This window comes from Ixodes scapularis, unplaced genomic scaffold, assembly GCF_016920785.2.
Source record: "Ixodes scapularis isolate PalLabHiFi unplaced genomic scaffold, ASM1692078v2 PGA_scaffold5__190_contigs__length_132052651, whole genome shotgun sequence".
Taxonomy (NCBI): Eukaryota; Metazoa; Arthropoda; class Arachnida; order Ixodida; family Ixodidae; genus Ixodes; species Ixodes scapularis.
Window position 1 is genome coordinate 101,037,772 of NW_024609880.1, and position 16,216 is coordinate 101,053,987.

Genomic DNA, 16,216 nt, shown 5'->3' on the forward strand with positions numbered 1-16,216 from the left:
CCGACAAGGCAAGGCACGTCACGATTCTTATTCCCTCTCCTTCTCACTACGTCCCGTGCCGAGCTGGTGAACCGAAGCGAGGAGGAGAGAGGCGAGGCCGCTCCCCCTCACTCTCAAATTCTCCCGGAGGACAGTGATGTCAGAGGCCTCGCTTGATGGCGCCCTTCTTTTCGAAAAGTGCTGCCATCCGTTTGAGATATCGATGTACGAGCGATGTTTCGGAGTTCGTAAAGTCCCGTTCAACGCTTCTAGAGCCTTATTTTGCGAAATTCAAATTTCGGTTCAGTATCCCTTTAAGGGAATTCGTCGGTCTGCTTTAAAGAGGAAAAAAAAAAAAAAAACGGACTTCACAAGGCACCCTTTTGCCACGCAGGCAGCTACTGTGCTCGACTTCTTTACTAATAACTTTCTCAAACTTTTTCAATTTCATTGTTTTTTTTTTTCACTCAAATAAATATTCACCTTTTTTTTAATTTTAACGGAGGTTTTGGTGGAAGTCTTCAGGTGAATTCACAGGTTTACCTTGGCCAGCCGGCCCTACAACCGCCACGAATAGCAGTTTAGCAAGCTTGGTGGCTCAATCATTTCCACTTCTTTGCGAATTTAGATATAAATATTCGCATATAATTTGCAACACTGTTCTTACTTTTCTGCAGCTTTCTACAAAAAAAAAAAAAAGGTAGTAGCGATTGCAAGTGGGAAAAAAAGCGGCGAAAGCTCCTAGAACTTGTAACTTTAAAGGGCAAAACGACTTATCGATTAAATAAATGCAAAAGACGAGCATCGCGGGTATTGTTTTAATCAGTAGAATACTTGAACTTGAGCCCAATACCCTAATAGAGCACAAAAATATATCTAGTCATAAAATACACGGAATCAAAAGATAATGTCGTCTTTGACATTGGGTAAGAACATCGGCGTGGATTTGCAATGCTGTAAAAAAAAAAGAATTATGCAATATGTTTTTTTTGTTTTTTTTAATAAATGACCACGATAGTATGTTAAAAGACTATCACCAAAAATTAAAAAAAAAAATAATCTGATGTTTTTATTACAGCGGAGTTGTCAAGGGCTAGTTTCCCCAGTATCTTGTCCCGTACCAAACAAATGTCGACACCGGTAGTCGACACAACACCCTGGTTGCCGCCGTCGCTCATAGATGGCGGTAGCTTTCTCCAGAGTGTTGTGTTTGCCGGTTGTCTGCTTGCCGCCGTCGCTCATAAATCGCGGCAACCTTTCCAGCATCGGCAACCAGACAACTGGTTGCTGCCGTCGCTCACAGATGGCGGTAGCTGTCCAGAGTGTTGTGTTTGTCGGTTGTCTGCTTGCCGCCGTCGCTCATAGATCGCGGCAACCTTTCCAGCATCGGCCACCAGACAACTCGTTGCTGCCGTCGCTCATGGATGGCGACAACATTTCTTCGGAGGAAGAAGAGCGGGAACGGAACGAGCGGCGATGTGCGCAGGAGCGCGAATGGTTCTGCAACCGCCGCGAGGCCGCTATCGCCTAAAGTTCCACTGCGTCGAGCGCTTCAGATTCCCTCGCGAAAGAGCAGATTGCTAGCCTGGAAAGCCACCGCCGAGAACAGTACCAGCTCCGCTGCTCTTCTTTCTTCAGCAGAGTGGAAAGGATGATTTTTTTTAATTGCCCCTTAAAGCTTTTTTTTTTTTTTTAACTTTGTACTGTAGAGCAAGTTTGGAGCGACATAAAAATATAAATTTTTGAGATAAAGCAATGATTTATATATTACTCGAAAGAACGTTTTAATAAGAATATATGACATAAATTTTAATGTCGTATCAATTCAAATTTTTTTTTTTTAGCTAAAGGCTCAAAAATGTGGTGCCAAAACGCCAAAGGAATCATGTTTGCGTATTTTTGACGCAAGATATATACCCTTCACAATGCTGTACACAAGTTCTCATGATTCATTATAAGTGAAAAATATTTTGAGATTTCAGATATTTGTAGTTTGCGTAGTAGGTATCACCAAACATGACAAACGAAAACTTCAAAGCTCGAATATGCCGTTTTTTCTCTTCAAATATTGTTTTCTTTTTTAATTCTTTTTTGATTACGCTTCCTACAAACGTCGAGGAGTAACGCTTATAACAAATAAAATAACAAACAAGAATATGGCTGGACTCGCCTGCAAGCCGCAGACTTTCGGGCTCTACACACACGCACAAAAAAAAAAATTTTAGGTGTAAGAGTAAAAGTGTAAAACAGTAAAAGAGTAATCGCTTAAAATTGGAACTGTAAGGGATAAAATAATGTTGTCCTCTTAAATCACAGGAATGCCGAAATGTAAAAAAAAACTACTACAAATATTAGAAAAACTAACATAAAAAATAATAATAATCAAGGATTCACTAGGGGCTTCGGTTCCACTCCTTTACTTGAAGGGCAAAGAAACCACAAAAGGTTTAAGGAACGTTACTTAAAAAAAACTAATTAAGTAAAGTTTCGTAGACTAATTAATTACCTCAAAATGTAACAAAATGGCCCGCTTGATTGTAAAATAAAAGAAAAGCCTTCGCCCCATCTCTTCCTTCGGGTCGCACACTTCATTCCAGGATGTTTACTTGCGGACAAAACTTGCGAACGTTTCACGTGTATCTTTACTTTTTTGGAAGTTCGGCGTATTTCGGTGCGTTCACCCCATAAAGATTCGCGCGCATCTTTCCATGTTATTTCGCGCAATTTTCCATATGTTTTGACTGTGGGGACTATTGTTACAAAGTCTGGATTCTTTCTTTCTCTTTTGTGGAAGACGATGTTCTATGGCAGAAAGTTGCCAGTGGAGATGTGCTTTTTCAGGTCCCAGAGATCAAGACACATAACATCCTTTCATTCATCGCTCATATCTCGTTTAATGGGCGAAGCTCCTTAGGGTCTAGCCTTGTCCGTCCGGCGTCCGTGCTCACATCGATCTCGCTGGTGCTCACGTGCTCGTGTAGGGTAAAAAAAATGTTTGCGCAGTCGACAGGATTCGAACCTGTGCGGGGAGACCCCAATGGATTTCTAGTCCATCACCTTAACCACTCGGCCACGACTGCGGGACGAGTAGGGGGCCCTAAGATGTGGTAGTAACTCAAGAGCTGGGGATGTCATGGATGAAACGTTGCATGTAGCCGCTCAACGTCTATACAGGAGAGGGCGCTGCGGTCAAATGCGTATATAATCGCGTTAAACTTTGCATGCATTGGCTTAACATTTATAGACGAGAGGGCGCTGCGGTCAAATGCTCAAATGCGTATACATAACCACGTTCCATACCACACATTCTCTTTCTGACATGGATGAAAACGAACGAAAGGCTCGGCATGATGCGGCTCAGCGTCTACGCAGACAAGCACCAGCAGAGCTTCGCCCCAATCAACATCATTCACCACGTAAAGATGCGGTCATTTTTTTTATTTTTTTTATACAGCCTTTATGAACAGGGAATGTCAGCACTACCTTTGTTTCCATTTGACTCTTCCACCGCGAATCGCCAATTATGATTACTTTTAAACAATTTGCCGGTTTAAGGGAAACTGAAGCGGTTCTGTATTTGAGGAGAAACACTTAAATCGTCTTCATTTCGCCTCCAGGATCACGAATGTCCAGATTATTTTTCAGTTTGGTGCATGGAGGCTGCACAAAATCATTTTAAAAGTACCCCTGAAGTTCCTTTTGGGAGCGTGACGTCATATTCAAAGTTTTCGGAATCTTCGCTTTCGCGCATCTTCAGCGCCTGTCAAAGCTATGCACGCAAACTCTTGCTGTCTTCAAAAAAAAAAAAAGTCAGTAAAAGACGTTTTGACTGGTGTCGGCGCGGGGGAAGCCTGGCAGATCGTCACGTGACGCGGTCGCCGAAAGTGAAAAGGTAGAGCGGCAGACAAGAGTCATGCAACGGGCGCCCCGCTGCGGCGAGACGCCGAAACACGCTTGTCCCGAGCGATGGAATGTCCGCTCGTGCTTCTCGCGTTCCTCGGGCTACCGCTTCTTTTCTCGTCGGGTTTGCAAACCATGTTTCGGAGCCTCGCCGCTGCAAAAGCTGTGCGTTGAATACCAGACTCCCCGAGAAATCCTCTGTGCCGCCAGATCCTCGCGCCCCAAATCTGCGACCGGGCACTCTATGTCTCCGTCATCGAACTGCCAGGCTTTGTGAGTATAGAGGAGCCTATGACCTGGCAAGCTTGCAACTGCACGCGCTGCCCACACAAGCGACACGCGCTTGGCGGCAGAAAGATCCTAGTACGACTGGTCGGAGGTTTTTCGTGGTTTCTCGCATTTCGTTACAGCTTCGGGGAAAGCGAACGTGATATTCAGATTCACGGAATAAAAATACTCTCAAATTCACCTCTAACTCGTTTTTTTTTTTGTTTTTTTTTTAATGCGAAAGGATTAATTGTTTCATGGAGCGAGCTGGCGCCATCAGTTTGAAGCGCGAAAACGGCTCCTAGTTTTCGCGAGTTCGCCTTCGGTTCCATTGGCTGGCGTGCGTCGACGGGGCTCCCATTGGCCGCTGCGCCATGGCCTCCAAGATCCCGAAGCGCGCGCGCGCTAGTACGTGGCAGACGACAAAGGAAGCGGACGAGCGGCTTGCATGCATTCGCATTCACAACTCATAAGAAAGGCTTAGGTGCACCTCGAGCTTTTTTCGACTCAAAAACGTCGCGAGCGTTTCTTTTTTTTTTTTTTTTTAGCTTTTTTTAGTTTTTTTTTAATAAACAAAATAACGCAAAACAAAAAAAAAATACTTCTTGGGTTTTTGCTTGATCGAAACTGAAAATTGTAAAAAAAAGTGTCCCCAACACACAAAACAAAAAAAAAAAAAAAAAAAAAGATTTCGAAAAAAAAAATGTTACTGGAAAGTGGCAAACATGAAAAAGAAATGGTCCCCAGGGGTTAGCAAAATATATTCCCCGTGGAATTCCACGAACCTCATAAACTTCCCAATTACAGTAATCGCATTCTGGTTTTAAGTGAAATTCCTTATGTGTTTGCTTTTCGCAATGAAAAGAAGCAGGGCACGTTAGACTCGAACGGTATGGCCGATAGCACGCAGGAAGTGCTCCATTGTTGTCGTCCCAGCGGCATAGTACCCACAGAGATTGTCGAGGCGGCGTTGCGCTTCGATGAGCGTCGACTTGCTCCTCTTCTTGGGAGGAGTTCCGACTCGGTCCTGGACCATCTTCATGGTTACGGTCGACTTCTCCGCGCATAAGGCGTCCATGTCCCTCGACAATGTTGGATGGCTCATGGCTGTGACCGGCAATGCTTCCATCCGATTCTATGCTGTTCCCGCCAGTGCGTCAAAAGGCACCTCCCTGTTGTTTTTATATAAAAAAAGAATATGACACTTTAGACCACAATGGGATTACTGTGTTGGGGGAAATGTGCAAGGTTTATATCTTACATTTGAGAACGGCTCCGCGGAAAATATTCTTGTATTATCCCCTGGATCATGTTTTCCTAGTTGCCATATGAACCATTTTTTTCCGGGCCATTTTTCCCGAAACCTTTTCCTCCTGGGCCTTTTTTTTTTTTTTTTTTTTTTTTTTTTTCGGGGACATTTTTTTTAAACATTTTTACGAAATTTATTTAGAAGGACGCCACTACACGTCGCACGAGGCACATTAGATCCATTGCGTCGCATCGACATGTCGCAAACCTCAACTGAGGTGCGCCTCCACTGTGTTCTTCTTAGATTACGGCGTAAGTTTTGCCGATGATTATTTGCGACAAATGTCGGCGGATGTTTTTTCTGTACCTATTCGTTTCGAAACACCGGCGTATTTCGGTGAACTGTCTCAGGCGGACGTTGAAAAGGGCGATTATCGGTGAAAAAGAAAATAAATGGCCATACATTATTAGTACACCTTTCATCACATTGCACGTGACAGTCATAATGATGCAACTGGCATTCGTCACGTTTGCAGGTTCCTTTATGTTGACAACGCGCCGTTTTAAAAACGATCGCGCAAAGTTCGCTTCGGAGTGGGAAATCCCGAAATGGTCCAGCGAGGCTTGCAACAGCGGTAGCTTCCAAAATAGCACGAGGTCAACTACGGCGTTCATCGGGAACCGATTTTTTTTTTTTCTTCCAGTATACACAATTAAATACAAAAGGTGCTGCCATTGGGGGATCGGTGGCCGAGTGGTCTAGCCAATACCACCTAGAAGACAAGGCCTGCGCATGACGTTTCGTTAGTAGATCCCCGACCCGCCCCAAGCGGCAAACAGCCCGAAGCTTGACGAGAGTAGGGGCCGCGTCGCAACTACGTTGACTACGTCGCATTCACTTGCGGCCGCAGCTGTGTGCGTGACTGCTGAGCGCGAGCTGATAGCGAGCTTCCAGTGCATTTGCGACGTGCATGCGAACGCTCCCTCGGCCAGGAGCGCGAGCTAGCACGCGTTCCTGGCTTTGAGACGCGCATTTCTAGCGCGCGCGCTCGTTCTGCGGTAGAGCGTTTCGAAGCAGCTACCCGGGGTATAAACAGCGCCTTCGAAAATGGCGTCCACTGTCAGCGTCCAGCGTCCAATGAAGGGCTTTTCAGCCCTCCGCGCAGCAGTAAGGCAATTTCACGCATGCATTTGACGCTCCACGTGAACGTCTAACTTCATCGTATGCTATTTCCAAGAGACACTCTTCGTGAGCATCTGTTTCATTATCTGTTACACAAACCACCGAAGCAGGCGATGAAGCAGACGATGTAGCAGACGATGTTGCTCATCCGGGCTAGCTAGGGGGCGCTGAGGGGATCTACTAGTGATGACGTTTAGAGGAGGAAACGCGCAGGCCTTGTGTTCTAGGTGGTATTGGTCTAGCGCACACCAGCTCGGAGCACGTGGAGCGAAAGCTCGCGCTGCAGAACCCAGGGATCCCGGGTTCGAGCCCCACCCCTGCCCGTTTCGATCTGGATGAGCATCGTACCGGCGTGCGGTCGTGTATCACTACTGCGCGATGCACGTTAAAGACCCCAGGCTAGCGGTTCTACCGCACTGGCTAAATTTCTCATCTACAGCTGGGAGACTCGTCGCCCCTGTGAGACACACGCAACCCAATTATTAGGTGCTGCCATTCTAAGAATGTGAAGGCGGGTGTCGTCGTTAGGTCGTTGACCACAAATGCTTCCAACAGGTATCGTGTCAATTGCCTCGCGAAGGCAGTCAGAGACCGGAGATGCGCGGGATACGAAAAGGTTTTGCAAGGAGTCCCGCGACCCTAAAATGAGCGACGCAAAGGAGAGGAGAGTACAGTAGTCCTAAAACAGGTACGGAGCAATATCTTGTCACCACTCTGTTTCGCACAATGTTAAAAGTTGCGCAAAAAAATTTGGTGTATATATAGGACGAATTTCGAGTTGGGTGTATCTCACCCCTTTCCAGAGAGAGGAAGGTACGTTAAAAAAGCACGCAGGAAAAAGTCGGTGCCGTTTGAAAACGAATATGAAATACCTTTAGCGTGCGATTTTAGATGTGTTGGACAAACCTCTAGATAGATGCTTGAACGATAGACTTACAGAGCGAAAAAGGAATGTGAAAGTCAAAGCGCTCAATTCACATATATCGAAACATGTCCAAGGGTGCAAATGTACGACAGTGTGGTTAGAGACAGTCCTGCACCGGTGCAAAAAAGGGTAGGGCAGCGTACTTCCGGTATGTGCATTGAGATAGGACCGGAAGTACACCGCCCTACACTTTTCTGCACCGGTGCCGGTGGTACAAGTAAATCGAACGAAGCTATAGACCTTTTCCACAAGGGCGCCGCCATCTTGAATTGTCGTCACTTCCAGTATGGGCGAAAACATTACTTTGCCCTCGCCACGCCAATAGAACACATTTAGGATATAAGCCTAACCGTCACACAGTCTCGTTTTGGCTCCGCTCTATTTTTTTACTGGTTACAGGTTGAAACGTTTTACTATTTTGTCGTCGCCCATACTGGAAGTGACGACAATTCAAGATGGCGGCGCCCCTGTGGAAAAGGTCTATAGTGTCGTACAAAGAAATGAACCATGTCGAAAGTGTGGTTAGAATTGAGTCTATGGGAAATTGTACAAGCCAGGCATCTCTGATTCTTGGTCCCACTACCAAGTCTTTCTCGCGTTTGTAATGGACCTTATTTCCAGTAAGCTTCTGCGGATCGGAGGCAATCAGTTCATCGGACAACATTTCATCGACATATCGTTTCATCGACAGCTCAGATTAGCTTTTTACTTTCATAAGCTGCATGAGACCGTCGCCGCAAACCGGCGTGTACGGGTCGGTCAGGTGAATTAACATTTTTGTAATGAGCCGCCACATACTTCGCCACGAAGCGGCGTGAACGCAGGCCCGGGGGGGGAGGGGGGGGGGGGGGGGGGGGCGGGACGGTTAACGCACGCCCCAGTGATGCACGCGTGAAGAAATGTCCCTACAGCGTGCAATTCACGTAACGAGTGTCGATGAAATGATCGTGTCCGCGAAACGAGTTTCGACGAAATGATAGGGACCCCAACGTTTTCAGCATCTACCTTCGCGCGTATTTAGTTTATTTAAATAATAATAATAATAATAATTAACACATTATTTTAATTTCCCATTACAGGTAATGGTGGGGCCGAGAATAAAAGCTGCGATAGACGCGGCTTGACAAGCTCTCGGCCCCAGTGAAATTCTGCAGCAGTCACAGTGAACATTAAAATAAAACACAAAGGTATTCAATCACAGAGCAAGCACATTCAACCAATATCAATAACCCTGCCAATTTTCAAAGCGATATAAATATACCAGATCTACGTTTGCATAATAAATAGAAATACAAGCACATGAAGAGGAATTATGCTTCGTTTTTTTAGTATCGATAGTATGAGGTATAAAAAGCACCGAAAACCGATACAACGGCACGATGCCAATGTGTTCTGACGCGCGGAAGGAAGCATGTTGGGCTGTCCTGCATTTGTAGTTCGCAGATAACTTCCCAGACGGCGCTCGATATTCGAAAAAGGTCCATTGTTCTCCAGTGCAAAGTGTGAGCTTGTTTTTGTGGTTATGTTTAAAACATGCAGAGTGTTCTTTCTAAAACTGTACAGATTTGTTTTTTTTTTTTTTTTTTTTTTTTGAAATTCTCGAAAGCTGCGTTAATGTGATCCGTGCATGCGAAGGCCCGTTCACACTCTTGCAACCGAGTACGACCGAGAAAGACCAAACGGTTTTTTTAAGCCTCTTGCGATCTCTTAGGACCAGCTCCGCTCAGCGCATCCGGTCCCAAGAAGTCTTTCTCGGTCGTACTCGGTTGCAAGAGTGTGAACGCGCCAGGGGGACATAATATAAGGGGATAATCGTCAAGATAAATGGACAATTTTGAAATGCGCCCGCGTAGCTTTTGCGTGTGAGGTAAGTTCAGCTCACCACCGCGGCGCTCCCACACGAAGCCGCTAATATTTTAGAAATGTACCTATTTAGTGGGGGTTCGATGACGCTCAGCAAGTTTCCAGTAGAAACCACATGCTTATTTTCGCTAAATAAAAGTGAATCAACAATTTTAGTTAATTCTTCCACGTACTGTGTCTCCCTGGCATTCGAGAGTTTTAGTAGATCGTTCCGATACCTCCGGATAACGATACGACGCATGCATGCGCCAAGGTCCCATCTTCCACCGCGATACTCCACCACCAGGTATCGTTGTCGTAACCTTCATTGGAACAATCTACTAAAACTCTCGACTAGTGTAGCTTTCACGACTTTTATAATACAAATTTGTAAAGCCTATCTTTACCAAGCAACTTCATGTTCATTTTTTTTTTTTTTTAAGTAAAGGGGAATACTGTCTTTTCGCAAGATCGATAGTAATTTATCTTTCGATGGTCTGTCCTGCAAAGACGGCCAGGATCCAAACAGAGCGGGGGGGGGGGGGGGGGGGGGGGGGGGGGGGGGGGGTGTTTTTAAAAGCTTTTTCATTCTCGGTCTTTTTCTTTTCTACCTACAGCGGAGCTGTTAAGGGCTAGTTTCCCCAGGATTGTGTCCGCCAGCAAACGAATGTCGATACAACACTCTGGAAAGCTACCGCCATCTATGAACGACGGCGGCAACCAGACAATCGGCTTGCCGGTTGTCTGGTTGCGCCGTCGCTTATAGATGGCGGTTACCTTTGCAGCCTTTCCACTCTGGCTTGCCGACTTGCGGCCAGCCATTACTTCATTCCCACCATAATACAGCTTCGCAGGTCTTCCTCCTTCACCAGATTGGAAAGGATCAAAGTTTTTCTTTCAGTAATTAGGAGAACAAAAAAAAAAAAAAAAAAGCAACCGTTTTTTTTTTTCTCTCTCTCTCTCTCTCTCTTTTTTTTTGGGGGGGGGGGGGGGGTGACTAGTTTTAGTGGTTATCAAATCAAGTATGACAGGTCTTTTGTGCGTGAAAAAAATAGTAAGCGTGCAGACGAGCTGGTGCAACACCACGTAGAATCATCAAAGCCTCCGCATCGCCTCCTCTCCCTTCTTGGAACGTCATCGCAGTCGGATCGCGCTAACTCGGCTATTGGTCCCGAGTCCGACCTTCGACGCGCTGATTGGACACGAGCCCCGGCCGAACACTGACGCAGCACTCGTGCCCGATCTCAGGCCACGATCGATCTGACTGTGACGACGGTGCGGAGGCCTTCTGCTTATCTTGGTGGTGTCGGCTGGTGAAGGTTAGTGAAGGGGCCAGACCAACTAATTCCTTAAAGGGACACTGACATGCTCGCCAAGTTTTCTATTTGTACACGACATATGGGAGAAACTACCCAGAACACAACCTTTAAAGAGCTGTGCAACGATTTTAACGTTGAAAGAATTTGCATCTTCTACTTTTGACATTGTTTATCTTGTCATAAAAAACAGAAAACACATCTTCCTTCCTTCGAAATGTTGCGATCCCGCCGCGTAGTCGCGAGGCAAAAATTCGAATATTTCCCGACCTGCAGCCGCGAGCGGCGGCCATGAGAACGTGACGTCAAAGGGGGACTTGTAAAAATATAGCAAGTTGTGCTAATACCTGCTCGTAAAAGGTAATTTTTCTATAAATCTTGTCGTTCCAATATAAATAGAAATGCGTCAAAAACCTGGTACCATCGGCAAAACTTTCATTACACGAAGTTTTAGTGGCGCCACCTATCCGAGGTCAACAAAACCGTCAGCTCCATCTGCTACCGCGAACACCCCCCAGAAGCTGGAGGGGGACGGGGGCAGAGCCGGACGGGGATGGCCGGACCCGGACGACCACGTGGTCACGTGATCTCGAACGGGTGAGTACTCGCTGCTCAATGGTGGCTCGAGAGAGAAAGAGAGGGAGAGAGAGCTTCACCGGAACCCCGCACGTCCTCCTTTCACGTCACAGCGCACGTGGCTCGGAAGATGGTGAAGGAGTTGAGAGGTGCCCAAAAACCTCAATCTTTGTCATTAAAAAAAAAAGAAAAAAATAGGACATGCAGGCACAAGCGGTTTTTTGTTCTTTACTTCAGAAAGGTCGAAACACCAACTCCCAAATTAGTAAGCCAAACACTGAAATTGTTACACAGCTCCTTTAATTCATTAATCAGTCTCGTTCATTTCCATGCATAATATTTTGTATTCATTTTTTTTTGTTTGTTTGTTTTTTGCAGGGTAGCTGTTAAGGGCTTTTTTCCCCAGGATTGTGTCCCCCACAAAGAAATGAAGACACCGAACTCTGGACACCTACCGCCATCTATGAGCGACTACGGCAAGCCCCGTATCTGATTGCCGCCGTCGCTCATAGATGGCGGCAGCCTTTCCACTCTGGCAGGGGTGCCCGTTATCGCCTTTGCTGTTTATGTTGTATCTGAGAGGATTGGAGGATAGACTAGAGAAGAGTGGGCTTGGGTTCAACCTTTCTTACAGTAAGCTAGGCCAAAAAATTCAGCAATCCTTACCGGGATTGATGTATGCGGATGATATTGTACTAATGGCTAACAACAGGACAGAGTTGCAGGAATTAATGAGCATCTGTGGTAGGGAAGGAGAGGAATTAGGTTTAGAATTCAGTAGCGAAAAATCGGCAGTCATGATTTTTAACGAGGATGAAGTTGAGAGGCTGAAGATACAGAATATTACAGTTGAGAGAGCTAGTAAATACAAGTATCTAGGAGTATGGATATGTGATGGTGCAGAATATCTCAGAGACCATGAAAAGTATATAATAGGTAAGGGCAACAGAAATGCAGCTGTAATGAAAAATAGAGCACTTTGGAATTACAACAGGTATGAGGTGGTGAGAGAGATTTGGAAAGGGGCCATGGTGCCTGGCTTGACTTTTGGAAACGCAGTGCTATGCATGAAATCCGAAGTGCATGCGAGACTAGAAATAAAACAGCGCGGAGTAGGTAGACTGGCTTTGGGGGCACATTGCAAAACGCCAAACCAGGGAGTACAAGGAGACATGGGATGGGCATCATTTGAGAGTAGGGAAGCGGTGAGCAAGGTAGAATTTGAGGATAGGTTGAGGCAAATGGACGGGGAGCAATGGGCACGAAAGGTTTTCAGCTATTTATACATGAGGAGTGTAGACACAAAGTGGAGACAGCGCACTAGGAAATTAAGAGGAAAGTTTTTGGGCTATAGCGAAGATACGGAAGAGCAAGCCTCAGTTAAGAAGAAAGTTAAGGCCACAGAAAGAGATCGGTGGCTAGAGGCAATGCAGACAAAGACGGCTCTGGAAAGCTATAGATTAAACAAAAGAGTTATTGCCAAAGAAAGCATTTATGACAATTCTAGGGGAAGCTCATTGCTGTTTGAGGCAAGAACGGGTGTTCTGCGAACCAGAACATACAGAGTGAAGTACCAGGAAATTGATACAGTGTGCACTGCTTGTGGAGAGGAGGACGAGACGGCTGAGCACTTGATACTCTACTGTAAAGGGCTTCACCCTATGCCTACCGAAGACAACATAGATTTAATAAAGTCATTGGGTTTTAGAGACAGCGAAGGGGGAGTGGATTTCAAGACTGTAGAGATTACCAAGCAAAGATTAAGTGAATGGTGGCAGAAATCGAGAGAAAACTAGGTATGTTCTTATTCATTGATGGCAAGGGGGTTTCATAGCCTCACTTTCTTTGCACTGCGGAGTGAATATAGATTTCACATTTAAATATTCTAAGCTTAAATGGTAAAACAAAATGGCTAGGTGGCGTAAGCTACCGCCCGATCCAAAGGGCTCAGCCGTATTCATCCATCCATCCATCCATGGCTTGCCGACTTGTGTCCGGCCATTCCTTTCAATTGTACAGCTCCGCTGGTCTTCTTCACCAGAGTGGAAAGGCTGAAAGTTTTTTTTCTGCTTTTGTTGAATTTGTGAAAAACGGCGCAATATAGAATTTCGATTATGAATCAACCTCGACGTGTAGTTGATCATAGTTCCAAAGACACACACACTCGCATATTATTACTTATGCTGCATGAGGCAAAAAAATTAATTAATATTCTCCGGCAAAGCCGGCCTCAAAAGGACACTCCCGTGCGAGTGTCCGTTTAGTTCCGCTTAGACCAGGCAGATTTTTCCGGTCGCGCACCAGTCACCTAGCTGTGCTTGGAGATTTGTGTTTGTCCTTTGTCCCCCTTCTCCGGGGATTATTATTGTCAACTATCCTAGACCATTGATAAAATAGTACTTTAAGTACGATGTACTTAAAATACTTCCTTGCCAATACTTCCATTTGATAGTTGTCATTCGAAGCACATAAGAACAGGTTTAGTTCGAAATACGTTCAAAAGTCTTGCTGCCACTCGATTATGTCGTACATTCAGGTTATGTTTTCCCAGGTTTAATGCTGCAAGATACCCTCACGATTTCCTGTCCAAACAGCTTTCGTACATTATGTCATCAGGCAAGGAAGTTCAGAAAAATCCCAAACAGAAAAAAGTTCGCAGTCATGCCGTTTTTCCATAAGATATCCCACAACTTTAAATCAATCGGTGATAAGTTTGGCTGCATGGCGTTTCGGACAGCTATTAGGTTAAAACGTTTTTGACTCCTTTCGCTTCCGCTCAAAGAGGTTGCACGGAGAAACGCAGGGGTCTACAAGAACACTTTTGAAATGTGGGTTATGCCACATAAGTCAAACAAAATGTGTTAATGATAAGCTGGGCGAACATAAACGATGTGTCAAAAACGAAGACCAGTATTCGGAAGTTTATAAGCACATTCAGGAGTGCAATAACTGCGTGTCGTTATGGAACTCAACAATTACGATATTAACAGAAAGAAAATACAAGCGCCTGTTGAAGGAATCAAACGCGATTACCAACGTGGAAATTCTGTAAATAAGCCGACATTGTATTTGGAAGCAGTAGAATAGAAGCGTCTTCTGAATCTCTATTCTAAACGCCTCGTGTGTGAAGTTTTTTTTTTTTTTTTTTTTTTTTTTTTTTTTTACGTATTTATATTAGATGTTTGTGAGGTCACCGCATGATATCTTTTCATTCAAGGCCATAGGTCTGCCCCCGTTGGCCTAATTGTTCACCCAGTGTTATCTCTGTTACACGTGTGACGCCATTGTGGAGGGCCCGATGTTTCATTCCTTTGTGTCAGACGACAGTGGTGTGCGTGGGGAAGGATCTTTTCCCTCCTTTCAGGTTATTCAGCACTTATACATAATTTATATAAAGTCCGCAATAAAAGTTTAGCTGTCTTTGAGACGTTCTCTTTCTCGTTTATTGGTGTCAACTTCCGTATTCCTCAGTCTCGCCCTTACGTTCCAATTGAAATAATGTTATCTAAAAAAAAAAAAATTCTTTAGAAATATTTATATGTAGGCAAAATGCGCGGTCGACATTATATTCACGCTGGCTGATTGGTGATCAAATTCAGCCACATCGCGAAGGAGTTGGAGACCATTTAAATCTTGGAACACATATTAATTTTTACCGCGCCACAGACCCTTTGGAATATACCGCAATAAGCATCATCAACTCATTAAAAAATTGCAACCAAGTTCCGGCAAACCAACCACCTCGGGAAAAAATCCTTGAACCCTACGACGCAAAAGCCGCCAAGAATTCCCTGGCCTTCCCAAGTTTCCCCTGTTTTTTTCCCTATCTCGACGAGACAAAGGGCCTACCTACGATTTTCACAGCGAGCCCTAACCATTTTCGCCCGGTATATATATTTCGGCGTAAAAGCTGCTGCTCATGGCCTTACGTCAGGCGGGAAGACAAGGAAACATGTATCACCACATCTATTACCATTACAGTTGATAAATTCGTGTATTGCACCGCATGTGGTTGACCGTTCGGTGCGTGTTTCGTGTCATGCCCTTCTCTTTGGGCACCTGGGGGTCAATAAATTAATATTCGACTATATTCATTAGTCAATACACATAAACATAGCAGGAAGTCATTATTGCTTGGACTAGGCATCCTATCGGATGGCCGGTTAGTCCCACTTAAAATGGCGCTTTAAAACGGGATGTTGTTTTCGAGACTCGAGAAAAGAAAAAGAACGCAGATATTTGTTGAAGTTTTGAATAAGGCACTCAAGAATGAAGGACACCGCGCTACGAAGCCCATCCATTGCCATTCACATTTATTCACAGGCTACGATAGGACCAGCCGCTTTATCTGATGAAGGAATGCGGAAAAATTCGGATGTGCTAGCCGTGTGCACGCGCACTGGTGCCATAGATACGCTGAACTACGCATTACAACCTTCATTTAAACGCCGTAAGCTCTTTGCAACACAGCAACACAGTCACGGAGACGAATGAAGCAAAGAATGAAGCTCGGCGAGCGCCGATTGCAGACGGAAGGCAAGCTGACGCTGCAGCCCTCGGTAACCCTCGGTGGGCAGAAAATCACTCCCGCGTTATCACGTGGTCCCGATACTACGGGCCGCGAGTAGCCGTCCCAACAAACAACCGCGGTCTGCGTTTTCCGTACTTTGAAATGACAGTCCGCCCTCGGCGCACGTTCGTGGCCACTTTCGCCTCGCAATACCCGACCCGAATTAACATCTAAACTAACCAAACGAACCCAAAGCAGACAACGCGGGAGGCGACGTTTGCTTTTGAGCGACTTGTACTACACCCCGCCTCTTGGAAAGTGGCGCTTCCTGCATCGCCGCGCTTCAAACCCTGCAACTCTTTTGGTAATGAGGGAGAATGCCGACAGACCTGAGAGTTACTTGCAATAAAAATACACAGGCAGGTAGTGTGTCTCGCACAGCATTCAAAGAATCGTCGCGCGAGAAGAGA

At 45.4% G+C, this 16,216-nt stretch overlaps 1 protein-coding gene and 1 non-coding gene across 2 annotated transcripts in view; both read right to left on the bottom strand.

The window, feature by feature from the left end:
- Nucleotides 1-16,216, bottom strand: part of LOC8032124 (male-specific lethal 1 homolog) — a 48,616-nt gene that overhangs the window by 31,788 nt on the left and 612 nt on the right. The window lies entirely within an intron of this gene.
- Trnas-aga lies at nucleotides 2,978-3,059 on the bottom strand. Its single transcript has one exon. It is a non-coding gene; the product is annotated as a tRNA-Ser (tRNA).